Source organism: Leptodactylus fuscus, chromosome 3, assembly GCF_031893055.1.
Source record: "Leptodactylus fuscus isolate aLepFus1 chromosome 3, aLepFus1.hap2, whole genome shotgun sequence".
NCBI lineage: Eukaryota > Metazoa > Chordata > Amphibia > Anura > Leptodactylidae > Leptodactylus > Leptodactylus fuscus.
In genome coordinates, this window is record NC_134267.1 from 66,769,003 (window position 1) to 66,782,549 (window position 13,547).

A 13,547-nucleotide genomic window follows, 5' to 3' on the forward strand; every position below is an offset into this window, starting at 1 on the left:
AGCAGTAATAGAACATTCACACAGAGATATTACCAGATCTGGGGACTTATGTACCACCACTAAGGTTACAAAGAAGAAATCACATGGAAACATAACACAAAATAGTTTACCTCTTCACATTCCTCCCCCCTTAAGAAGAAGCTTGTCCTTCTTCAGACAGCTTTCACTTCAGCACCATACCTAGACAAATGATCGGCATTTTGGTGCTTGGACCCTGACCGATGTTGTATCTCAAATTTAAATGGCTGTAATGCTAAATACCATCTAGTTATTCTGGCATTTTTGTCCTTCATGGTATGAATCCAAGTGAGGGGATGATGATCCGTCACTAAAGTAAACTCTCTTCCTAATAAATAATAGCGTAATGCCTCCAATGCCCACTTTATCGCCAGCCCTTCCTTCTCGATTGTAGAATACTTTTGTTCACGGGGAAAAAGTTTCCTACTTAGATAAAGAATAGGGTGTTCCTCACCATTAATCTCTTGACTCAGGACTGCCCCAAGTCCCACCTCAGATGCATCCGTCTGTACAATAAATGGTTTGTCAAAGTTTGGGCTTTGTAAGACTGGTTCTTTACACAAAATTTCTTTTATTTGTTCAAAAGCTAAATCACATTCTGTTGTCCATATCACGTCCTCTCTACTGTTCTTTTTAGTTAGGTCGGTTAAGGGAGCAACGATAGTAGCAAAGTTTGGAATAAAACGTCTATAATAGCCAACAAGACCTAAAAAGGATCTGACCTCTTTCTTTGTGGCTGGAATAGTTGCAGATTGAATGGCTTGTACTTTGGATATCTCTGGCCTTACTTTACCACTACCCACAATAAACCCAAGGTACTTTGTTTCTTGGAATCCCAAAGCACATTTACGTGGATTAATTGTGAATCCTGCTTTCCCAATTTCAGTTATCACCTTTTCCAAGTGATACAAGTGCTCTTCCCATGATTTGCTAAAGATTACCACATCATCTAAATAAGCAGCACTGTACTCCGTATGATCCTTCAAGAGTAAGTCCATGGCTCTTTGAAACGTGGCTGGAGCACCATGAAGACCAAATGGCATGTTTCTGAACTGATACAAACCATTAGGCATCACAAAGGCAGTTTTTTCTTTTGATTTCTCATCAAGTGGAATTTGCCAATAGCCCTTACATAAATCTAGGGTAGAAATATATTCTGCACACCCCAATCTATCTATGAGCTCATCAATACGTGGCATTGGGTAATTGTCAAAACTAGATATAGCATTAATTTTACGAAAATCTATGCAAAATCTTATTGCCCCATCTTTTTTCCCAACCATCACTACAGGTGATGACCAAGGACTTTTAGAGGGTTCAATAACTCCCAATTTAAGCATTTCTTGAACCTCATTTTCAGCCTTACCCTTTAATTTTTCAGGTATACGATAAGGTCTCTGTCTGATAGGTGGATGATCTCCAGTATTTATTGTATGAGAAACTAACGATACACGGCCAGGCTTACTTCCAAAAATATGTGAACTGGACCCTATAATCTTCCTCAAGTCACAATGTTGCTCTTTAGATAACTTTGGATTCCATGTTACCTCTGACCAGTGAGCACAATGTTTCAACAAATCATAAATTTCTTCAGACACATCTTGTGAAGACTCTGCTACAATAGTACACGTAGTGTTATCTTTAGGACCAACCTCTGGTTCAATCCAACGTTTCAATAAATTTACATGGTAAACCTTATTTTTTTGTTTTTTATCTGGGGTTTCAATTTCAAAGTCAACAGGACCTGTTTGTCTAACCACTTTATATGGCCCTTGCCATCTGTCCAACAACTTATTCTCACTGCTGGGAAGTAAGAGAAGAACCTTATCCCCAACTTTAATCGATTTATTTTTGGCATGTTGATCATACCATTTCTTTTGGTAAACTTTTGCCTTGTGGACATTATCATGAGCTACCTTAATCAATTTCATTAATCTTTCTCTCATTTCCAATACATGTTCCACCACATTCTTCTGATGACCATCTTTACCTTCCCATACCTCTTTAATAACATCCAAGAGTCCCCTGGGTCGTCTCCCATATAACAATTCAAAAGGACTAAACCCTGTAGACTCTTGTGGAACCTCACGATAGGCAAATAATAGAAAGGGCAACCATTTGTCCCACAGTTTTGGATCGTTATGTGCAAATTTCCTAAGCATGTTTTTCAAGGTTTGGTTATACCGTTCAGTCAACCCATCAGTTTGTGGATGATAAGGGGTAGTCCTGAGAGGCTGTATACCAAGAAGCTTATAAACTTCTAACAGAAAGGAAGATGTAAAGTTACTCCCCTGATCAGTAAGGATTTGCTTAGGTAATCCAACCCTGCTAAACACCTTCAAAATTTCCTCTGCAACTCTTTTAGCAGTAACTGTGCGCATAGGTATGGCTTCAGGATACTTGGTACAGTAATCAACAATTGTAAGAATGAAACGGTTACCTTTGGAACTTCTTTCTAGTGGACCGATAATATCCATATCCACAGTATTAAATGGTTCATCAATTATTGGTAAGGGTATAAGCTCTGCTTTGGGAGGAGCTGAAGCAGTGTACTGACATATTGGGCAACTACGACAGTAAGTAGTGATCTCATCATAAACTCCAGGCCAATAGAACCGATAGAGTACTCTGGCCAAAGTTCTTTTATAACCCAAATGTCCAGCAACAGGAATATCATGCGCTAATTTCAAAATTTCTGGTCTAAACTTTTTTGGCACAACTAACTGTTGCACTTGTTCTCCTGTTTTTGGGTGACTACACACTCTATATAAAATATTGTTTTCCACCAGATAATAGGGTGTAACAAGCTGCTTACCACTTTCTGCAACCACTTTACTGTTAGTTAAACCGTGTTCATACAATGCATATAAGTCAATGTCCTGTTTTTGTTCAAATGCAATATCAGTGTCCCACAAGTCAGCATTTTTATACTTGCCATCCAGGGAAACTCTTCTCCTAGAGACATCCTGCTGTCCTGGAACTCTCAGAGGCTTTGATGATGGCGGCTCCATGATGTCCTCATGGAATGGGAAAATGTCCTCCAAAGTCTCACCTCTCTTGTGTGCCTTTGCTTTAGCTCTGGTAGTCACAGCAGACAGCTGGCTTTTCCCCATTAGCAAATCTTTGAATCCGGGTGTGGTTCTTCCAAGGATCACTGGGACTTGTAGTTCTGGAACAACAACTACTGGCATAGTAAAACATTTTTCATCCAACTGCAGGTCAATATTTGATGTGGAGTATTTTTTTGTATCTCCATGAACACAAGTAATTGGCACTTTGGGAGAGTCCATCTTCTGAGTTATTAGGTTCTCCTTTACCAAGCTTAATTTACTGCCAGAATCAAGCAAAGCATCCACGTTCTGTCCATTAACTTGGATTGGCAGCATGAAGTCACTGCTAGCAAAAAACGATCCAGACTTTGTGCCTTTAGTGCTTTTCCTGGGGCAAAATTTAGCTATGTGTCCCTTTTCTTGGCAAATATAGCACATTTTTTCACTGGTGACAGTTTTTAATGGACTTCTGGCTTTTTGACCTCTCCCTCCAGAGAGAGTTCTGAATGGTTTGGCTGGGCCAGTTGCAGACCTGCTTAGGTCTCTCTTTGCTAGGATAAAGTCCTCTGCTAAAGAAATAGCTTTGTCAGCATTTTTGGGCCGATGTTTTTTAACCCAAGCAAGAACATCAGCTGGAAGAATTTGTAAAAATTGTTCAAGTATGATTGCTTCACTAATCTGCTCAGTCGTCTTGTTGTCTGGTTTCATCCATTTCATGTATAAGTCTTGCAGGCGAGTAAAGACTTCTCTTGGACCATCAGTGTAGCTGTACTTGAGTTCTCTGAACCTCTGTCTATAGGTTTCCTCACTGATGTCATATCGCCTTAGAATAGTCTCTTTAACCAAGTCATAGTTATTTGCATCATTCATGTTCATGTGGCTATATGCCAGTTGGGCTTGTCCAGTAAGATATGGCGCCAGTCTTACCACCCACTGTTCCTTAGGCCACTGACAGGTATGTGCAATTCTTTCAAATGTGGATAAATAGGCTTCAATATCATCTTCTGGAGAAAGTTTAGTCATGCGAGGGTCTTTCCAAGCAACAGGCGGTCTCAGGGTTTGAAACAGCTCCCTCCAGCGTTCATCCTGACGTCGCAATTCCTCGCAATTTCTCCTGGCTTCCTCCATTTGCCTTTTTTCTGCATTGATCTGCTGCACAGTTAACCATTTCATAAGGTCAGCAATGCTCTCTGGTAAAGTCTTTTCAGAAGGCTCAGCAACACTTGGAGTTAATGGAGCAGCTGTGGCTCCTTGCCCTTCTGCATCCTCCTCTAGCAGTGCTCTCTGTCTGACACCTTGACTTTCCATATTCACTAGTTTCCTTGCAACAGTTCGCTTTGCAGACTTAGTTGGCGGCTTTGCATTAATACGCCAGGAACGTGTCTTGTACATAACTCCCTTGTTTCTTTAGGCTTGAGTACTTACAGCAATACTCCAAAAATCATCCCGTTTCTGACACCATATGTGAAGCATGGGATTTTTCAAAAAAACAATCAGGTCTTGAATGATGAAAAGAATCCAAGGAGTTTATTTCAGGAAGTCCAGTTTTAACAAAAAATAATAATTCTTCAGAAAATCTCCATAATGTATACAACAAACACCTTGTACCTCAGGCTGCTGTAGTCTCACAAACAATTCATCATGTGAACTTCACCAACACACACCCAGCTTTCTGGGAATTGGAATCATTTTATACCTTAGACATTTCCCATAATACTCTGCAGTTTTCCCTATAAAACCCTGGAGTTGCTGCAGACTTGCCTCTTATAAGATCAGGGGAGACACACCCAGTGCAACTCCACTACTGCAGGTAAATATACAAAAAACACTTTATAAATCCATGTTAATGTGAACAGTTCCTTAGTGTTAGTATATGGTTCCCAGATGGTAAGACAAGAAATAGTTGGAAAATAGAGCATTAGGTGGCCAGCCTAATGAGGAAAGAAAGAAAGAAATAAGAAGCAGTAATAGAACATTCACACAGAGATATTACCAGATCTGGGGACTTATGTACCACCACTAAGGTTACAAAGAAGAAATCACATGGAAACATAACACAAAATAGTTTACCTCTTCACAGCAGTATCTACAGGGACTGCTATTGGCTGTGGCATCCCACTACACCCATTTTTGTATGTGTACATTTGTTTCCTTTACATTGTCCTATCTTTTGTATGTGGTAAATTATTATAATAAAGACTTTTTGAGATTTTTATTAGTACGTTGCATATCTGATGTCATACTTACCCCTTTCTTGTGGTTGTTGTTCGTGTTTTTGTTGGTAAGGACATGTCTCTATAGGGCGTAGAATACACAATGGAACTCATGAATTTATTGTTATATATATATTGTGTTCCTATATTGCTTTGTGTTTTGCAATCTTCCATTATACCTATAGGGAAACCACATTTCCTTATGTATAATTGACATGTTGCAATTTCCAAAACTGCAATGTTTTATAAATTGCGGCATTTCCACTGCACATATTTTTCTGAATTGTGTGGATAGGATTCAATAAAGTCCCATCCACATTGCAGTACCTGTAGAACGCTGTGGTCTTTATCACATGAACATATATGAACATACATAAACTTAACAATATGGTCTATCTGGAATCCATGGGATATGTATTGCATTCTACATAGTCTCTGACTCTGACCCCCTTGTCCCTTCTTTGCTCTTCTTCTCACTTTTGTTCTCTTTATGTTTATGTGATCTCGGTACTCTTTCTGGGTTTTATTATTGTTTTATTGTTTATTATGTTAGGCTTTTTGTTTGTATGCATAATATACTTTTGAAAATTTAATAAAAATTAGTTTAAAAAAACAAACTGTTGAGACGTTTTCAAAGAGAATAAATCAAAGGGTGAAAACAAAGCACACAAATCAGATTTTTAGCAGAAATTTGCAACTGTCCCTGTCAGGTGAATAATAAAAGACAAAAGGGGAGAGACACCGAGCGCTCTAAGCGTAGTATTGATATTAATTTCATAAAATTGTAATAAAAATAAATAATACCAGTAAACCTCTCACCTGAAGAATCTATGTTTTTAGTATCACATATATAGTGAAAATATCGGGTGGGAGTGGCAGCAAGACCAATAGAAGCACCGGAGACCGGAGAGAAGGATGAAATACTGAACAAAGGCAAGGTCTGCGCTCGCTGGTATATCTGAGTCAGCCGGGCTGGACGCATCATCCTTGCATACAATTCAGAAATAACCCATTGATATGTATGGGAAAGCCACAGACATTTCTGTAATAAATCTGCCACATATGAATTTACCCTTATGCATCAATTGTGAAGTTATTTGCTTGGCGCATGCAGATAAAACAGAGGATTCAAAGCAAATTCTTTTAGAGTAAATGTTTGGATTACAGATGTCATGCCAACTTTTTATTTGGCTTCCACTTCTGCTGTACTGGACCATCTGGATTCTAACTGGACAAATGGCTAGTCCAGGCTGGAATGCAATATATATAAGCAATATATATAATGACTCACACTTCAGGTCTTGTCACTTTCCACTCTTACCTTGTCTTTACAGTAAATCTCCACTTTCACATCACTACTACCAAAATATTGGGCACACTGCTATCCAAAATACAATTTTTTAGCAAAGGTAATTATACTGGGGACACACTTGTTGCGTTGTTATACTGACAGTGCAATAATTGCATTGTCTCAAAACCTTCGAGCCAATATTAATAGTGTGCTTCAAAGGCCAACATAATTTTAGTCCCCAAAAAAACTTTTTAGTTTAAATATTTTAGATTACCAGGATCTCGTTATAAAAATTATATATATATATATATATATATATATATATATATATATATAATATTTTTAAACAATCTCACTTTTTTCCTTATTTGTCCATCTAAAACATTTGGGTTTGATATGATATTTATATATACAAAAATGTATAGGTAACATGTTTTTATTATATTTTTTATTATATTATATATTTATAAAGTGCAGGGTTCCTCTGTCCGCTTGAGAAGTCGGACATCTTCTCTTGCGGACAGGAAAGGACGGGCACGGAGTGCAAAAGAACGCACCCGATGCCCATTCAAGTGAATGACAGGTGTCACGGACACATCTAGTGTCCGCTCCTAGTGTCCGTGACAGATTTTGAGCGGACACTACATGTCGGACACCGACGGTAGTGTGAACGCTCCCTTACTGTAAATTTCCCAACCACATCTGCTGCAAGTTTGTTCCAAGGCTAAACTATCCTTTCAGTGAAGTAATATTTCATGACACTGGTTCTTATCCCCCCCCCCCCCCCCATCTAATTTCAGGTTGTTCTGGTGTTTATTTTATTATTGAAACCTGCCCCTACTGAACCTCAAGTATTTCACATTTTAATATTTAAAGGTTTCAGTCATGCCCTTCCCCTTTCTCCAAGGCTATATAGATTATGTTCTTTAAGTCTCTTCTGATAAGTTTTATGCTTACAACTAGAGATAGACAAACCCCTGAAGAATGTTACAGCCCAGGCTCGGACGAAGCAGTCCTCCAGTTTGTCTGAACTTGTTAGGATAGAACCAGAAGTGAAATTATTATTCTGTGGTATCTTCAGACTCTAAAGTATACTAGGTGGAGGTCCAGGGGAGGTGTAAAAAACCCAAAACATTTATGCTCATATTCCCTCATCTCTTTTCGGCCTTTTTGCGGTGTCCAGCATTCTCTCTCTATCTACCTGGTAATGGCATGCACCCAGGGTCACTGCTGAGTCCTGTGATTGTGTCTCTGCAGTGACATGGGGACACCAAGCATCATGACATCATGATGCTCAGCTTGCTCATGTGACCAATAACAGGCCTCAGCGGTGACCCTAGATGCATGGCATTACCAGGAGGGTTACGTATGCTGCGAAGAGGGCCAAACAAGGTGAGGAAAGGAGAGTAAAATTTTCTGTTTTATCACCTCCACTTGGCCTCCATCTCTGAGTTCATGATGTCTGTGTAGAGGCCCACTCAGTTCTCTACAGTAGAATGGGGAATGCCATTATAGGAGGGAGATGTATGGCCAGTGGCTCTATGATGGTGAGTAGGTATCCTTAGTGCGTGCCTTGTGCCAGTGGAAACGGATCAGACATGAGGCTGTAAAGATATATAGAGGCTCCCGGGTTGTAATTAGATGTAATTAGATGTACTGCATCCAGGTATGAAGGCAGCTTGATCAGGAAATATAATATCCAAATATTTTTGTAAGGATCTTATAATCCATATTTAATCGTAACAAGAGTCTGTAGAATCCACACTCACACATAGATCTTTGTCCGGTTTTAGAAGGACAACAACAGTGTTTTCATAAAATGATTCCAGAAGGACACCTGATGCAAATGAGACCTGATATGCACATAGTAATGGGAAGTAGTAGCTGTTGGTACTGGAGTATTCCTTCCAGAGTGAGACCATCTGAACCATCTGAGGCTACATTTGGCCATCTCCTGCAAGACATCCAACAGTTCTTGGACAGAGAAGGGTGCTTCGAGTATCTTAAGTTGAAACGCAGTCAGTGTTTAAAGAGTGAGGTCTTCAATATAAGACATAACACCTTCTTGAGTGGTATTCACCTGAGAATTATACAGAGAGCTGTAGAAGTCTATGAAAGTGGCTAGAATGTCTTTAGAAATTCTTTATTTATAGCTAACAAAACACGTAGACAAACAATACAAACATTCAAAAGTAGGCCCCGAACAGCAAGGGTCAATAAACATCTCAAACAAAGGAGTAAAATAGCAATGCAGCGTAATACAGCATATAAGTAAAACCAATGCATGGTGACATTGACACTTCTGGAGCTGCTCTGCTGCTTGATCAGATTGGGATATTAACACTATCCATAAAGGATGAATCTTCCTGGTGATTGGGGAAATGTCTCTTTTAGTCAATGTTCAGTAAATGTGCATGAGTCAGAGCCTTCTGACCTCTCTAGCAAGCCCAAAATCATGATATTTTCCTGGATTCGCTAGCCCTCCAGATCAGGGCGTTGGGCCTTAATGATGCTGATTTTTCTAGGTCTAATAGTCATGCTGGAATAGGAGCAGTGACGTACTCTAGCTGGGAGCTGATCTCAGTTTCACTAGGCCTAAACCAACTCTTACTTTGTCAATGTTAGTGGTTAAGGAAGTGATGGACTCATGAATGGTGATTATTGATTTAGCTTAAACCTCTCTCATTGAAAGTTCTGGTTCTTTTTCTTCCTGCTGCATCAAAGGACAAGTGTGTGTTGGGGAAGCTGCCGACACCATGTTGGTTATCTGCACCTGCAATTGCTTTCATTCTCTCTGAGGTAGAAGATTGGTGGGTCTTACTCAACTCCCCAGTTCCACAGCACCCCCCAATGGTTTCTCCTTCATGTGGGTATGTTCACAGCTCGATATCGGCAGTGTAATAAGCTATAAAGCTAACTCTAGTATGGAGCTCTCACAAGAAGCATCTTTATATGTTAACACTTGTTCACACACCCCTAATTATCTTCTTTATTTGGGGGGCAGTTGTTATTTTTACTACAACTTCATAGATAAAGCTAACTGGTCTGTGGTTTCCAGCTTCTTCTCTACTACTCTTCTAATGGATGGGTACATGTGAATAACTTTGGCTATTCTTCAATCTTCATGAGCATTGCCTGTTGGGAGGGCTTGGTTAAAGAAATCAGTGAGAAGAGCAGTTTAAGGACTTCGGGGCAGATGCAAGGAGGACTCTTCTCTCCGCCAGTTTCAGTATAAAACTGATGGAAACTGGTTAGAACCCCAGCAGACCCCATTATTGTCTAGATATATACCCAAGTATAAGCCGAATTTTTCAGCCCAGTTTTTGTGCTGAGAAAGCCCCCCTCAGCTTATACTCGAGTCAGCAAAAAAATATATATATATATTATTATTTTATTTTTTTTTTAGGAGGGGGGGGGTCTATGACAAGCCACAATATTAATGCAGCGCCGCACCTCCCATGAGGCGACCTGAAGCGAGCGCTTCAGGCGGCGCTATGTAAGGACCCCAGGGAGGGCGGCATTTTTGATTGTCTAAGCCAGTCTGGATTGGGGAGGCCACTGAAGCAGCGCTGCTCCAGCAGCCTCCCCTCAGGCAGGGAGCAGGTCTTCTCCGTGCCTGCGAATGGCGCTAAGCCACGCCCCCTTCACACAGCCACGCCCCTTCACTCCGCCACGCCCCTACACTCTGCCCCCTCCTCCTGGGGGGGGTGGCTTTCTGTAGTTGTAGGGTGGCGAAAGGGGTAGGTTCACCCCTGTATTAATGTATAGAATCTCCCATAAAATAGTGCAAAAAAAAAAAAAAGATTTAAAAAAATAAAAGTTCTAAATCACTCCTTTCCCTAGAATACATACAAAAGTAGAAAATGACTGTAAAACACATACACATTAGGTATCCTGTGTCTGAAAGTGCCAGGTCTACTGAATATAGAGTATCTGCAGTGCTCCTATTAACCCCTTTCTGACGGAACAGGAGCACTGCAGATACACTATATTCAGCCAGACTGAATTCCATGTGGGGGAAGAAAAACCCCCAGTCCTCAAGCTCAGGGAAGGGGAAGACAGACAACCAAAACACCCCCTCCCCTTTCCCAGCATCTACTGCACCCAAAAACTCTGGCCATATTAATTTTTGAAATTTTCCAGTAGCTGCTGCATTTCCCCCTCTCGGCTTATACTCGAGTCAATAAGTTTTCCCAGTTTTTTGTGGTAAAATTAAGGGTCTCGGCTTATATTCGGGTCGGCTTATACTCGAGTATATACGGTATATAGTCTCTATGTATTCGCTTTTAAAGCGGACAGGGTCTTGGTCTTTCAGTTCCACATGCAGATCCAAATGGCAGAAACCCGAATGGTAGTGTGAACCTAGTGTAGGTCACTGCTCATTAGTTTTACAGATTTTTTTATTTTATTTCTTTGATTACCTTCCTTATGTGAATGCTTTGTCCACTTGTCCAGTAAACTCCTATTATATTTAGTATTTAATTGATCAATCTAATACATTTATTAAGCCATAACAAACTAACTATATACAAGTTCTTAAGCCATAGGATAGTTTATACTTTCTTATTTTCAAACTAACTTTTCGTAGGTTTCTCTGCAATAAATTTGTCTTTTGGTGAAGAACAATAGTGGTGACATCAGTAAATGAATCAGGTTTATGGAATTTTGAGTCATATTGTGACTCAGGTGGAACAATTGCAAATGCTAGTTCTAAAAATACTGCAGTTTTTATGTAGTTCTCATGCTAAACTGAATCAGAAACCTTTATACGCATAATATAAGGCAGCAAGCTATAACTAATCCGTACGATATAAGCTTGGATTCTTCAAAGTGAAACTGTCACATTGAATATGCAGTATGTTATAGAGCAGGAGGAGCTGAGCAGATTGATATATAGGTTTGGGGAACAGATTCAGTATAACCTGAGCAGCCGCATTATTTAGATACCTGACATCCACCACACTATTACTAATGTCGGGAAGGGGATATAGTGATTCTGATACAGAAAGTTCATCTATAAGAGCACTTTAATGTTGTTGAGTATGGCGCCAGCTGGAGATGGCCAGGGCCCGAACAACCATGAGAGCAGTCAGAGAGAACCTGGCTCCCTGACTCCTATACATATTGCCAATGGAAATAGATGCCAGCCTAGGGTAGGTGACTAAAATTGGCAAATATTTAAACTCACCTCTCCAGGGATTCTGACGATTCCTGGCATCTTCTTCGGGGATCTTCCAGCCTGTGACTAGGGTCACATGGGGCACGTCAGCTTAATGATGTCAGTGTGTCCCATGTGACCACTGAGTCCCCAGCAGTGACATCTGGGGTGTGTCAGCTCAGTCGCAGGCATAAGAGGACCAAAGAAGATGCTAAAGAGAGCTAGACAGAATGTGGATGCCCAGGAGAGGTGACGCAAGGTGAGAATAAGTGTTTGTTACTTTTAATCACTTCCCCTGGGCCTCTACTTATTTTTGGGGGGGTCTGAGGAGACCCCAGAGAATAGTAATAGCACCAAAGTGGAGAGCCGAACCTCACAAATATTCATTGAATTTCATTTGGGTTCACCTTGCTACATCATTGCTCCTAAGGGGTTGTCTCATAGTTCTTGGTACTGTTTACAGAGTACTGCTGTTTGTGTAGTTCTATTCGCAGTTTGCACCTGTTCACATGTGCTGTCTAAACAATGTGCTTTGTATAGTATATGACAATGTGGCCCCCTCTATTGGAACTGCACTCTTTCCATTTGCACAGGACTATTTAATTGGAATAGAGCAAACTCTTAGATTCTACTTCAGACTTCTATCTATTAAAGGATACTTTCATTGGAATCGAGCATGGCACTAGACCAGACCTGGGCAATGTACGACCCTCGGGCCATATTCGGCCCTCTGACTGATTCAGTCCGGCCCACATAGCTTGTCTAGGGAGGTGTGTCTATGGAGGCAGGTCTTAGTGCCGGTAGGACAGTGCAAGAAGATGGAGACGTGTGGTGTGTGTCCTAAGATACTGAGAGGGGAGGAAGGGGGGATGTGAGATGCAGAGTGTAGAGTGTGTGTGTGTCTCTCTGTCTATTTGTGAGTGTCGGTGTCTCTGTGTGTATGTCTCTGTGTGTGTCTGTCTCTCTGTGTCTGTATGTGTGTGTCTGTCTCTGTGTGTGTCTCTCAGTAACCTAGGGGCAGAGATGGAAGGGGAATGTTATACTGGGGCAGAGATGGAAGGCGAATGTTATACTGGAGCAGAGATGGAGGGGGAACATGGAACTGGGGGCAGATGGAGGGGGGGACATGAAACTGGGGGAGAGATGGAGGAGGGGACATGAAACTGGGGGAGAGATAGAGGGGGACATGAAACTGGGGGTAGATGAAGGGGCACATTAAACCGTGGAGGTAGCTGGAGGGGGACCTGTCTGTCTCTAATTGTCCCCAGCTTAATGTCACCCTCCAGATACACCTACGGTTTAATGTCTACTTCCAGCTGCCCGAGTTTAATGTTCCTCTCTAGCTGCCCCCAGTTTAATGTCCCACTTTATCTGCCATCAATTTATTGTTCCCCTCCAACGTCCCACTCCAGCTGCCCCAGTTTCATGTCCCCTCTAGTTTCCCCCAGTTTAAACTGAGGCACCAGGAGAGGGATGTAATACTGTGAGGCAGTTGGAAGGGAACATTACAATGTGGGGGGCATATAATGTATGGGTGACTGTAGGAGGATTATACTTTGTGGGTGCACATGAAAAATGAATGAGAGTGGGCGGAGTCAACATAGAAGTTGGGTGGAGCTAAATTTGCAGCAGCACGCATAGCCCTCTAGAATAGTTTCAATTTCTTATTCAGCCCCATGGGAAAATTAATTGCCCACCCCTGCACTAGACCCTACTCTCCCGGTATTCACACCGTTCTGGGTCCAATAGAGGTATGTCTTTGTGCAGGGTCCCATGAGATCGCCTTGTCGAGGCAAATAGGCTTTTACAAGTTTGAT